Below are 13,061 nucleotides of genomic sequence, written 5' to 3'. Positions count from 1 at the left end.
CGCCACCACCGGTGTGCCGCCATCGTCATCGTCATCACCTTCATCCCGTCATCATCTTCGTCCTGTCATCCCATCCCACCATCACCATCATCTTCATCCCATCATCCCACCATCATCATCTTCATCCCGTCATCCCATCCCACCATCACCATCATCTTCATCCCATCATCCCACCATCATCATCTTCATCCCGTCATCCCATCCCACCATCACCATCATCTTCATCCCATCATCCCATCGCACTATCACCATCATCTTCATCCCGTCATCCCATCCCACCATCACCATCATCTTCATCCCATCATCCCATCCCACCATCACCATCATCTTCATCCCGTCATCCCATCCCACCATCACCATCATCTTCATCCCATCATCCCATCGCACTATCACCATCATCTTCATCTTATCATCCCATCCCACCATCATCTTCATCCCATCATCCCACCATCACCACCGTCATCTTCATCCCATCATCCCACCATCATCATCTTCATCCCGTCATCCCATCTTCATCCCATCATCCCATCCCACCACCATCTTCATCCCATCATCCCACCATCATCATCTTCATCCCGTCATCCCATCTTCATCCCATCATCCCATCCCACCATCATCTTCATCCCATCATCCCACCATCATCATCTTCATCCCATCATCCCATCCCACCATCACCATCATCTTCATCCCGTCATCCCACCATCATCATCTTCATCCCGTCATCCCATCCTACCATCACCATCATCTTCATCCCATCATCCCATCCCACCATCACCATCATCTTCATCCCATCATCCCACCATCACCACCATCATCTTCATCCCATCATCACATCCCACCATCACCATCATCTTCATCCCATCATCCCACCATCACCACCATCATCTTCATCCCATCATCCCACCATCATCTTCATCCAATCATCATCTTCATCCCATTGTCCCATCCCACCATCATCTTCACCCCATCATCATCTTCATCCCATCATCCTATCCCACCACCATCTTCATCCCATCCCACCACTACCATCATCACCTTCATCATCCCATCCCATCCCATCCCATCACCATCATCTTCATCTCATCCCACCATCATCTTCATCCCACCACCACCACTTTTCATCCCATCATCACCGCCATCTTCATCCCACCAGCCCCATCGTCATCTTCATCCCATCGTCATCATCACCATCTTCATCCCACCACCACCACCACCATCATCCCACCACCATAATCTTCATCATCATCCCATCATCATCATCATCCCACCCCCATCATCATCATCCCGTCACCACCACCACCATCTTCATCCCATCCCACCACCACCTTCATCCCATCCCACCACCATCTTCATCTTCATCCCACCCCATCATCTTCATTCCATCCCACCACCATCTTCATCTTCATCCCACCCCATCATCTTCATCCCATCACCATCATCATCATCCCATCACCATCATCATCATCATCATCATCCCACCACCATCTTCATCCCACCACCATCTTCATCATCCCACCACCGCCACCATCATCTTCATCCCACCACCATCATCTTCATCCCACCACCACCATCGTCATCCTAATCCCATCATCATCACCATCTTCATCCCACCACCATCTTCATCCCACCACCATCTTCATCATCCCACCCCCACCACCATCATCTTCATCCCACCACCACCATCTTCTTCATCCCACCAACCACCATCTTCATCATCATCCCACCCCCATCATCTTCATCCCATCACCATCATCATCACCATCTTCATCCCACCACCATAATCTTCATCATCATCCCACCACCATCTTCATCATCCCACCACCCCCATCATCTTCATCATCCCACCACCACCATCTTCATCTTCATCCCACCACCACCATCTTCATCATCCCACCACCACCATCTTCATCTTCATCCCACCCCCATCATCTTCATCCCATCACCATCTTCATCATCTTCATCCCACCCCACCATCCTCATCCCCGCCTGTCCCCTCACCCGTGTTCAGGTCCCGGGGGGGCCGAGGGGCGGCGCCGGAGGCCGGGGGACACCAGGGGGCTGTGGGGGGACACCACGAGGTCACCGTGAGGTCACCCGAGGTCACCCGAGGTCATGGGTGGACACGGGGAGGTCATGGATGGACACGGGGATGGACACAAAGGTCGTGGGTGGACACAGGGATGGACACAAAGGTCATGGATGGACATGGGAGGTCACCAGGAGGTCATGGATGGTCACTGGGGTGGACACGGGTCAGGGATGGACACAAAGGTCATGATGGACACTGGGGTGGACACAGGTCATGGGTGGACACTGGGGTGGACACAAAGGTCGCGGATGGACATGGAGGGAGGTCATGGGTGGCCACAAAGGTCATGGATGGACACAGAGAGGTCCACAGGTGGACACCGAGGCCATGGATGGATATGGGCAGGTCATGGATGGACACAGGGGTGGACACAGGGCAGGGATGGCCACAAAGGTCATGGATGGACACGGGTGGAGAAGGTCACGGCTGGACCCATAAAGGTCACGGAGAAGCTCATGGACACATGGAGGGGTCATGGATGGACACAAAGGTCGTGGATGGACACAGGGATGGACACAGAGGTCAGGGATGGACACAGGGAGGTCAGGGATGGACACAAAGGTCACGCCGGACACATCAAGGTCCTGCAAGGACCCGTGAAGGTCCCAGCTGCCCCCACCCCGTGTCCCTGTCCAGTGTCCCACTCACGGCAGCGTCCCTGGGGACACTTCTCGCTGTCCCTGTGGTCACTCCGGCCGTCCCCGAGGTCACTCCGGCCGTCCCCGTGGTCACTCCAGCTGTCGCCGAGGTCATTCTTGGCGCTGCCATCGAAGTCCCCGCAGAGGCCACAGGTCCGGTTGCGGAGCCGAGGGGACACCGTGATGGCCACCACGGCCCCGGGGCCGGTGGCCACGCGCAGGTCAGGGGTCACCAGGACCAGGGCGCGGCCGGGGGCGGGGCCGACGCAGACGGAGCCGTCCGGGAGGCAGAAGGGCAGCGGGAGCACGGCCCCGTCCAGCTGGGGAGGGAGGGAGGGGCAGCGTCATCTTCATCGTCATCATCGTCATCATCATCCAACCTTCTCCAGTCGTCCTTCATCCATCATCATCATCATCATCTTCATCGTCATCATCATCATCCAACCTTCTCCAGTCGTCCTTCATCCATCATCATCATCATCATCTTCATCGTCATCATCATCATCCAACCTTCTCCAGTCATCCTTCATCCATCATCATCATCAGCAGCAGCATCTTCATCATCATCATCATCCAACCTTCTCCAGTCGTCCTTCATCCATCAACATCATCATCATCATCATCAACATCCAACCTTCTCCAGTCATCCTTCATCCATCATCATCATTGTCATCAGCATCAGCATCATCCAACCTTCTCTAGTCATCCTTCATGCATCATCAGCAGCAGCAGCAGCATCTTCATCATCATCATCTCCATCCAACCTTCTCCAGTCGTCCTTCATCCATCAACATCATCATCATCTTCATCGTCATCATCATCATCCAACCTTCTCCAGTCATCGTTCATCCATCATCATCATCGTCATCATTGTCATCATCCTCATCTTCATCGTCATCATCCAACCTTCTCCAGTCATCCTTCATCCATCATCATCGTCATCAGCATCATCATCATCCAACCTTCTCTAGTCATCCTTCATCATCATCATCGTCATCATTGTCATCATCATCATCATCATCCAACCTTCTCCAGTCATCCATCATATCCATCTTCCTCCTCCTCCTCCTCCTCCCCCTCCATCCATCCATCATCATCTTCATCCACCTCCTGTTCTCCTCCTCTTCCTCCTCCTCCACCCATCTCCATCATCCCCCTCCTCCTCTTCCTCCTCCTCCTCCTCCTCCATCATCCCTCTCCATCCATCCATCATCATCTTCATCCACCTCCTGTTCTCCTCCATCTCCATCATCTTCCTCCTCCTCCTCCTCTTCCTCCTCCTCCTCCATCCATCTCCATCCATCATCTTCATCCACCTCCTGTTCTCCTCCTCCTCCATCTCCATCATCTTCCTCCTCCTCCCCCTCTCCCTCCTTCTCCTCCTCCACCCCTCTCCATCCATCCATCTTCATCCACCTCCTGTTCTCCCCTCCTCCTCTTCCTCCTCCACCCATCTCCATCATCTTCTCCTCCCCCCTCCCTCCTCCTCCACCCATCCATCTTCATCTCCATCCTCTCCATCTTCCTCCCCCTCTCCCTCCCTCCTCCTCCTCCTCCTCCACCCCTCTCCATCCATCCATCTTCATCCACCTCCTGTTCTCCTCCTCTTCCTGCTCCTCCACCCATCTCCATCATCCCCCTCCTCCTCCTCCTCCTCTTCCTCCTCCTCCATCCATCTCTATCCATCCATCATCATCTTCATCCACCTCCTGTTCCTCCTCCTCCTCCTCCTCCTCTTCCTCCTCTCCCTCCTCCTCCATCATCCCTCTCCATCCATCCATCATCATCTTCATCCACCTCCTGTTCTCCTCCTCCATCTCCATCATCTTCCTCCTCCTCCTCCTCTTCCTCCTCCTCCTCCATCCATCTCCATCCATCATCTTCATCCACCTCCTGTTCTCCTCCTCCTCCATCTCCATCATCTTCCTCCTCCTCCATCCATCCATCTCCATCATCTCCATCATCTTCCTCCCCCTCTCCCTCCTCCTCCTTCTCCTCCTCCTCCACCCCTCTCCATCCATCCATCTTCATCCACCTCCTGTTCTCCCCTCCTGCTCTTCCTCCTCCACCCATCTCCATCATCTTCTCCTCCCCCCTCCCTCCTCCTCCTCCTCCACCCATCCATCTTCATCCTCTCCATCTTCCTCCCCCTCTCCCTCCTCCTCCTCCTCCTCCATCATCCCTCTCCATCCATCCATCCATCATCTTCATCCACCTCCTGTTCTCCTCTTCCTCCTCCTCCACCCATCTCCATCATCCTCCTCCTCCTCCCCCTCTCCATCATCATCTTCATCCCCTCCCCTCACCTGTGCCCGCCCCTCCCCCAGGTGCCACCTGCGCTGTCCCAGCGTCACCGTCACCGCCCCGTCCCCTCTGGGGGGGTCCCCGAGCGTCACCTCCAGCTGGGGTGGGGGAGGGGCGCCGGGGGGTGGGGGAGGGGCGCAGCTGCGGGCGAGGAGGAGGAGGGGGGAGGGGCAGCCCCTCCCCCACCCCTCCGGAAGCGCCCCCCCTGCACCGTCGAAGGTGCGGAAGCGCCGCGGCCACACCTGGCAGGTACCTGGGGAGGGGGGGGAGGGGCGAGGGGGAGGAGCTGGGGGGAGGGGCAGAGAGAGAGAGAGAAAGGGGGGGAGGGGTTGGGGGAGGGAGAAAAGTGTCCGGGACCCTCCCCCACAGCTGGGGGGGGACACACCTGGGCACACCTGGGACCTCCTGCCCACACCTGGGCACACCTGGGGGACACCTGGGGATACCTGGGCACACCTGGGGCCTCCCACCCTCACCTGGGGCACACCTGGGATACACCTGGGACCTCCCACCCTCACCTGGGCACACCTGGGGGACACCTGGGGATACCTGGGCACACCTGGGGCCTCCCACCCTCACCTGGGGCACACCTGGGCACACCTGGGACCTCCTGCCCACACCTGGGCACACCTGGGGGACACCTGGGGATACCTGGGCACACCTGGGACCTCCCACCCACACCTGGGCACACCTGGGATACACCTGGGAGCCCCAACCCACACCTGGGGCACACCTGGGATACACCTGGGACCTTCCACCCACACCTGGGCACACCTGGGCACACCTGGGAGCCCCAACCCACACCTGGGCACACCTGGAACACACCTGGGATACACCTGGGACCTCCTACCCACACCTGGGGACACACCTGGGAGCCCCAACCCACACCTGGGCACACCTGGGACCTCCCACCCACACCTGGGCACACCTGGGGGACACCTGGTGACACCTGGGACCCACCTGGGATACACCTGGGACCTCCCACCCACACCTGGGCACACCTGGGACTTCCCACCCACAGCTGGGGCACACTTGGGCACACCTGGGACCTCCCACCCACACCTGGGCACACCTGGGCACACCTGGGACCTCCCACCCTCACCTGGGACTCAGCTGAGCCCCCCCGGCCCCTCAGGTGTCCCCAGGACTCACCTGAGGCCCTGCCGGGTGCCCGGCACTCACCTGTGCCGCAGGTGCGTGGCCCGGCGCAGGCCCCGCAGAGCCGCCCCGCGGCCGCCGCCGGCGCCGTCACGGTCACGGCGCCGTCCCCTCCCAGCGTCACCTGCAGCCCCAGCCAGGTGAGCAGCACCTGGCGCTGGCCCCCCCGGCGCCGCAGCCGCACACGGCCCCCGGCCACCGACGCCGGCAGCCGCACGCGCCGGCCGGACACCTGCGGACAGGTGAGAGACAGGCGGTCAGGTGAGAGACACCTGGGACAGGTGAGAGACACAGCTGGGAGAGGTGAGAGACACACCTGGGACAGGTGAGACACACCTGGGACAGGTGAGACACAGCTGGGAGAGGTGAGAGACACAGCTGGGAGAGGTGAGAGACACACCTGGGACAGGTGAGACACACCTGGGACAGGTGAGACACAGCTGGGAGAGGTGAGAGACACACCTGGGACAGGTGAGAGACACAGCTGGGAGAGGTGAGAGACACAGCTGGGACAGGTGAGAGACACACCTGGGACAGGTGAGACACACCTGGGACAGGTGAGACACAGCTGGGACAGGTGAGAGACACACCTGGGACAGGTGAGAGACACAGCTGGGAGAGGTGAGAGAGACCCGGGATAGGTGAGACACAGCTGGTCAGGGAGGGTCAGGGCACCTGGGACACACCTGGGACAGGTGAGACACCTGGGACACACCTCGGATACACCTGGGACACACCTGGGCACAAGGACACACCTGGGACACACCTGGGACAGGTGAGACACCTGGGATACACCTGGGTACAAGGACACACCTGGGACACACCTGGGACAGGTGAGACACCTGGGACACACCTGGGATACACCTGGGACACACCTGGGCACAAGGACACACCTGGGACACACCTGGATGGGGATGCACCTGGGACACACCTGGGCACAAGGACACACCTGGGACACACCTGGATGGGGATGCACCTGGGACAGGTGAGACATCTGGGACACACCTGGGACACACCTGAGGCACACCTGGGGGCAGGGGCACACCTGGGACACACCTAGGACACACCTGAGGCACACCTGGGGGCAGGGGCACACCTGGGGCACACCTGGGGACAGGGACACACCTGGGACACACCTGGGGCCAGGTGCCGCACTCACCCAGGCCATCGTCCCCTCTCCGTGCCGCAGCTCCACCCGGAATCCGTCTCCGGCCACGGTCACTCGCGAGAAGGTGGCCCCGGGGCCGGAGCCCACCTGGCCGGACAGCGCCACCTGGAGGGCAGGTGAGGCCTCGCAGGTGGCCACCAGGGGACAGGTGAGCGGCAGCCGCCAGGTGCGGCCGTCGAAGGCGCGGAAGCGGCGCCGGCTCAGGACGTGGCACACGAGGGGCGGCGCCGGCGCGCAGGTGGGGCGGCAGCGGCGGCCAGGTGGGCAGGGCAGGTCCTGGCAGGTGGAGCCGGGTGGGCAGGTGAGGTCCTGGCAGGTCGATGCCATGGGGACACACCTGGGGGTCATTCTGTCCATCCGACAGGTGGAGTCGGGTGGACAGGTGAGGTCCTGGCAGGTCGATGCCGTGGGGACACACCTGGGCGTGGATTTCTCCATCTGACAGGTGGACCCAGGTGGACAACTCAGGTCCTGGCAGGATGGTGTGATGGGAACACACCTGGGCGTGGCTCTGTCCATCTGACAGGTGGACCCAGGTGGACAATGCAGGTCCTGGCAGGTTGGTGCAATGGGGACACACCTGGGCGTGGATTTCTCCATCTGACAGGTGGACCCAGGTGGACAACTCAGGTCCTGGCAGGATGGTGTGATGGGAACACACCTGGGCGTGGCTCTGTCCATCTGACAGGTGGACCCAGGTGGACACTGGACACCATCACACGAGGCCACCTTGGGGACACACCTGGGGGTCATTCTGTCCATCTGACAGGTGGAGCCGGGTGGACAGGTGAGGTCCTGGCAGGTTGATGCAATGGGGACACACCTGGGTGTGGATTTCTCCATCTGACAGGTGGATCCAGGTGGACAGGTGAGGTCCTGGCAGGTTGGAGCTTTGGGGACACACCTGGGTGTGGCTCTGTCCATCCGACAGGTGGACCCAGGTGGACAATGCAGGTCCTGGCAGGTTGGTGCAATGGGGACACACCTGGGCGTGGATTTCTCCATCTGACAGGTGGACCCAGGTGGACAACTCAGGTCCTGGCAGGATGGTGTGATGGGAACACACCTGGGTGTGGCTCTGTCCATCTGACAGGTGGACCCAGGTGGACACTGGACACCATCACACGAGGCCACCTTGGGGACACACCTGGGGGTCATTCTGTCCATCTGACAGGTGGAGCCGGGTGGACAGGTGAGGTCCTGGCAGGTTGATGCAATGGGGACACACCTGGGTGTGGATTTCTCCATCTGACAGGTGGATCCAGGTGGACACTGGACACCATCACACGAGGCCACCTTGGGGACACACCTGGGGGTCATTCTGTCCATCAGACAGGAGGATCCAGGTGGACAGGTGAGGTCCTGGCAGGTCGGTGTGATGGGAACACACCTGGGCATGGCTCTGTCCATCCGACAGGTGGACCCAGGTGAACAATGCAGGTCCTGGCAGGTCGGAGCTTTGGGGACACACCTGGGTGTGGATTTCTCCATCCAACAGGTGGACCCAGGTGGACAGGTGAGGTCCTGGCAGGTCGGAGCTTTGGGGACACACCTGGGTGTGGCTCTGTCCATCAGACAGGTGGATCCAAGTGGACAGGTGAGGTCCTGGCAGGTTGATGCAATGGGGACACACCTGGGTGTGGATTTCTCCATCTGACAGGTGGACCCAGGTGGACACTGGACACCATCACACGAGGCCACCTTGGGGACACACCTGGGCCACCCCTGCAGCACCTGGCAGGTGGCACCGGGCTCGCAGGTGACCTCGGAGCAGGAGAGGGCAGGGACATCCCGGACCCTCCGCAGGCAGCGCAGGCCCCGGCAGGGCAGGGGGTGGTGGACACACTGCGGCCACCCATCGGTCATCCGGCAGGTGGTGTCCTTGGGACAGTGGAGGTCACTGCAGGAAGGTCTCCTGATGGACGTCTTGGTCTGGACACACTTCGGTTGACCACTGATCATGTGACACGTGGTGTCCTTGGAGCACTGGACATCATGGCAGGATGGTTGCTGATGGACACACTGCGGCCACCCATTGGTCATCTTACATTGGGTGCCCTGGGGACAGTGGAGGTCACTGCAGGAAGGTCTCCTGATGGACATCTTGGTCTGGACACACTGTGGCCACCCATCGACCATGTGACACGAGGTGTCCTTGGAGCACTGGATGTCCTGACAGGATGGTCGCTGATGGACACACTGTGGCCACCCATCGGTCATCTGGCATGAGGTTCCTTGTGGACAGTGGAGGTCACTGCAGGAAGGTCTCCTGATGGACGTCTTGGTCTGGACACACTGAGGGTGACCACTGACCATGTGACACGAGGTGTCCTTGGAGCACTGGACATCGTGACACGAGGGTGGGTCATGGACACATTGTGGCCACCCATTGGTCATCTTACATTGGGTGCCCTGGGGACAGTGGAGGTCACGGCAGGAAGGTCTCCTGATGGACGTCTTGGTCTGGACACACTGAGGGTGACCACTGACCATGTGACACGAGGTGTCCTTGGGACAGTGCAGGTCACTGCAGGAAGGTCTCCTTGGGGACACCTTGGTAGGGACACATCGTGGCCACCCACTGACCATGTGACACGAGGTGTCCTTGGAGCACTGGACATCGTGACACGAGGGTGGGTCATGGACACATTGTGGCCACCCATCGGTCATCTTGCAGGTGGTGTCCTTGGAGCACTGGACGTCACGGCAGGAAGGTCTCCTGATGGACGTCTTGGTCTGGACACACTTTGGTTGACCATTGACCATGTGACACGAGGTGTCCTTGGAGCACTGGACATCATGGCAGGATGGAGAGTAGTGGACACACTGGGGCCACCCATTGGTCATCTTACATTGGGTGCCCTGGGGACAGTGGAGGTCACTGCAGGAAGGTCTCCTGATGGACGTCTTGCTCTGCACACACTGGGGCCACCCGTTGACCACGTGACACATTGTCCCCTTCTGGCACTGGACATCCCGACACGTTGGTCTCTGATGGACACACTGGGGCCACCCATCGGTCATCTGGCATGAGGTTCCTTGGGGACAGTGGAGGTCACGGCAGGAAGGTCTCCTGATGGACGTCTTGGTCTGGACACACCTTGGTTGACCACTGACCATGTGACACGAGGTGTCCTTGGGACAGTGGAGGTCACTGCAGGAAGGTCTCCTTGGGGACACCTTGGTGGGGACACATTTTGGCCACCCACTGACCATGTGACACGTGGCTTCCTTGGAACACTGGACATCGTGACACGAGGGTGGGTCATGGACACACTGCGGCCACCCGTTGGTCATCTTGCACCTGGTTCCTTGTGGACAGTGGAGGTCACTGCAGGAAGGTCTCCTGATGGATGTCTTGGTCTGGACACACTGAGGGTGACCACTGACCATGTGACACGAGGTGTCCTTGGAGCACTGGACATCGTGACACGAGGGTGGGTCATGGACACACTGTGGCCACCCATTGGTCATCTTGCAGGTGGTTCCCTGGGGACAGTGGAGGTCACTGCAGGAAGGTCTCCTGATGGACGTCTTGGTTGGGACACACCTTGGTTGACCACTGACCATGTGACACGAGGTGTCCTTGGGACACTGGACATCGCGACACGAGGGTGGGTCATGGACACATTGTGGCCACCCATCGGTCATCTTGCAGGTGGTGTCCTTGGAGCACTGGATGTCACGGCAGGAAGGTCTCCTGATGGACGTCTTGGTCTGGACACACTGAGGGTGACCACTGACCATGTGACACGAGGTGTCCTTGGGACAGTGGAGGTCACTGCAGGAAGGTCTCCTTGGGGACACCTCGGTGGGGACACACTGGGGCCATCCAGCGATGACCTGGCAGACGTGGCCTTTCTGGCACTGGACATCACTACACGATGGTCGCTGATGGACACACTGGGGCCACCCGTTGGTCATCTTGCAGGTGGTTCCCTGGGGACAGTGGAGGTCACTGCATGATGGTTTCCTGATGGATGTCTTGGTCTGGACACACTGCGGCCACCCGTTGACCACGTGACACATTGTCCCCTTCTGGCACTGGACATCCCGACACGTTGGTCTCTGATGGACACACTGGGGCCACCCATCGGTCATCTTGCATGAGGTTCCTTGGGGACAGTGGAGGTCACTGCAGGAAGGTCTCCTGATGGACGTCTTGGTCTGGACACACTTTGGTTCACCACTGACCATGTGACACGAGGTGTCCTTGGGACAGTGGAGGTCACTGCAGGAAGGTCTCCTTGGGGACACCTTGGTGGGGACACATTTTGGCCACCCACTGACCATGTGACACGTGGTGTCCTTGGAACACTGGACATCGCGACACGAGGGTGGGTCATGGACGCATTGTGGCCACCCATCGGTCATCTTGCAGTTGGTGTCCTTGGAGCACTGGACGTCACGGCAGGAAGGTCTCCTGATGGACGTCTTGGTCTGGACACACTGAGGGTGACCACTGACCATGTGACACGAGGTGTCCTTGGGACAGTGGAGGTCACTGCAGGAAGGTCTCCTTGGGGACACCTCGGTGGGGACACACTGGGGCCATCCAGCGATGACCTGGCAGACGTGGCCTTTCTGGCACTGGACATCACTACACGATGGTCGCTGATGGACACACTGGGGCCACCCATTGGTCATCTTACATTGGGTGCCCTGGGGACAGTGGAGGTCACTGCAGGAAGGTCTCCTGATGGATGTCTTGGTCTGGACACACTGAGGGTGACCACTGACCATGTGACACGAGGTGTCCTTGGAGCACTGGACATCGTGACACGAGGGTGGGTCATGGACACACTGGGGCCACCCATTGGTCATCTTACATTGGGTGCCCTGGGGACAGTGGAGGTCACTGCAGGAAGGTCTCCTGATGGACGTCTTGGTCTGGACACACTGTGGCCACCCATCGACCATGTGACACATTGTCCCCTTCTGGCACTGGACATCCCGACACGTTGGTCTCTGATGGACACACTGGGGCCACCCATCGGTCATCTGGCATGAGGTTCCTTGGGGACAGTGGAGGTCACTGCAGGAAGGTCTCCTTGGGGACACCTTGATGGGGACACATCGTGGCCACCCACTGACCATGTGACACGAGGTGTCCTTGGAGCACTGGACATTGTGACACGAGGGTGGGTCATGGACGCATTGTGGCCACCCATCGGTCATCTTACATTGGGTGCCCTGGGGACAGTGGAGGTCACTGCAGGAAGGTCTCCTGATGGACGTCTTGGTTGGGACACACCTTGGTTGACCACTGACCATGTGACATGAGGTGTCCTTGGAACACTGGACATCGCGACACGAGGGTGGGTCATGGACGCATTGTGGCCACCCATCGGTCATCTTGCAGGTGGTGTCCTTGGAGCACTGGATGTCACGGCAGGAAGGTCTCCTGATGGACGTCTTGGTCTGGACACACTGAGGGTGACCACTGACCATGTGACACGAGGTGTCCTTGGGACAGTGGAGGTCACTGCAGGAAGGTCTCCTTGGGGACACCTCGGTGGGGACACACTGGGGCCATCCAGCGATGACCTGGCAGACGTGGCCTTTCTGGCACTGGACATCACTACACGATGGTCGCTGATGGACACACTGGGGCCACCCGTTGGTCATCTTGCAGGTGGTTCCCTGGGGACAGTGGAGGTCACTGCATGATGGTTTCCTGATGGATGTCTTGGTCTGGACACAC

The sequence above is a fragment of the Corvus hawaiiensis genome, assembly GCF_020740725.1.
Source record: "Corvus hawaiiensis isolate bCorHaw1 chromosome 37 unlocalized genomic scaffold, bCorHaw1.pri.cur SUPER_37a, whole genome shotgun sequence".
In the NCBI taxonomy this organism is placed as follows: Eukaryota; Metazoa; Chordata; class Aves; order Passeriformes; family Corvidae; genus Corvus; species Corvus hawaiiensis.
This window is presented reverse-complemented; position numbering follows the sequence as displayed.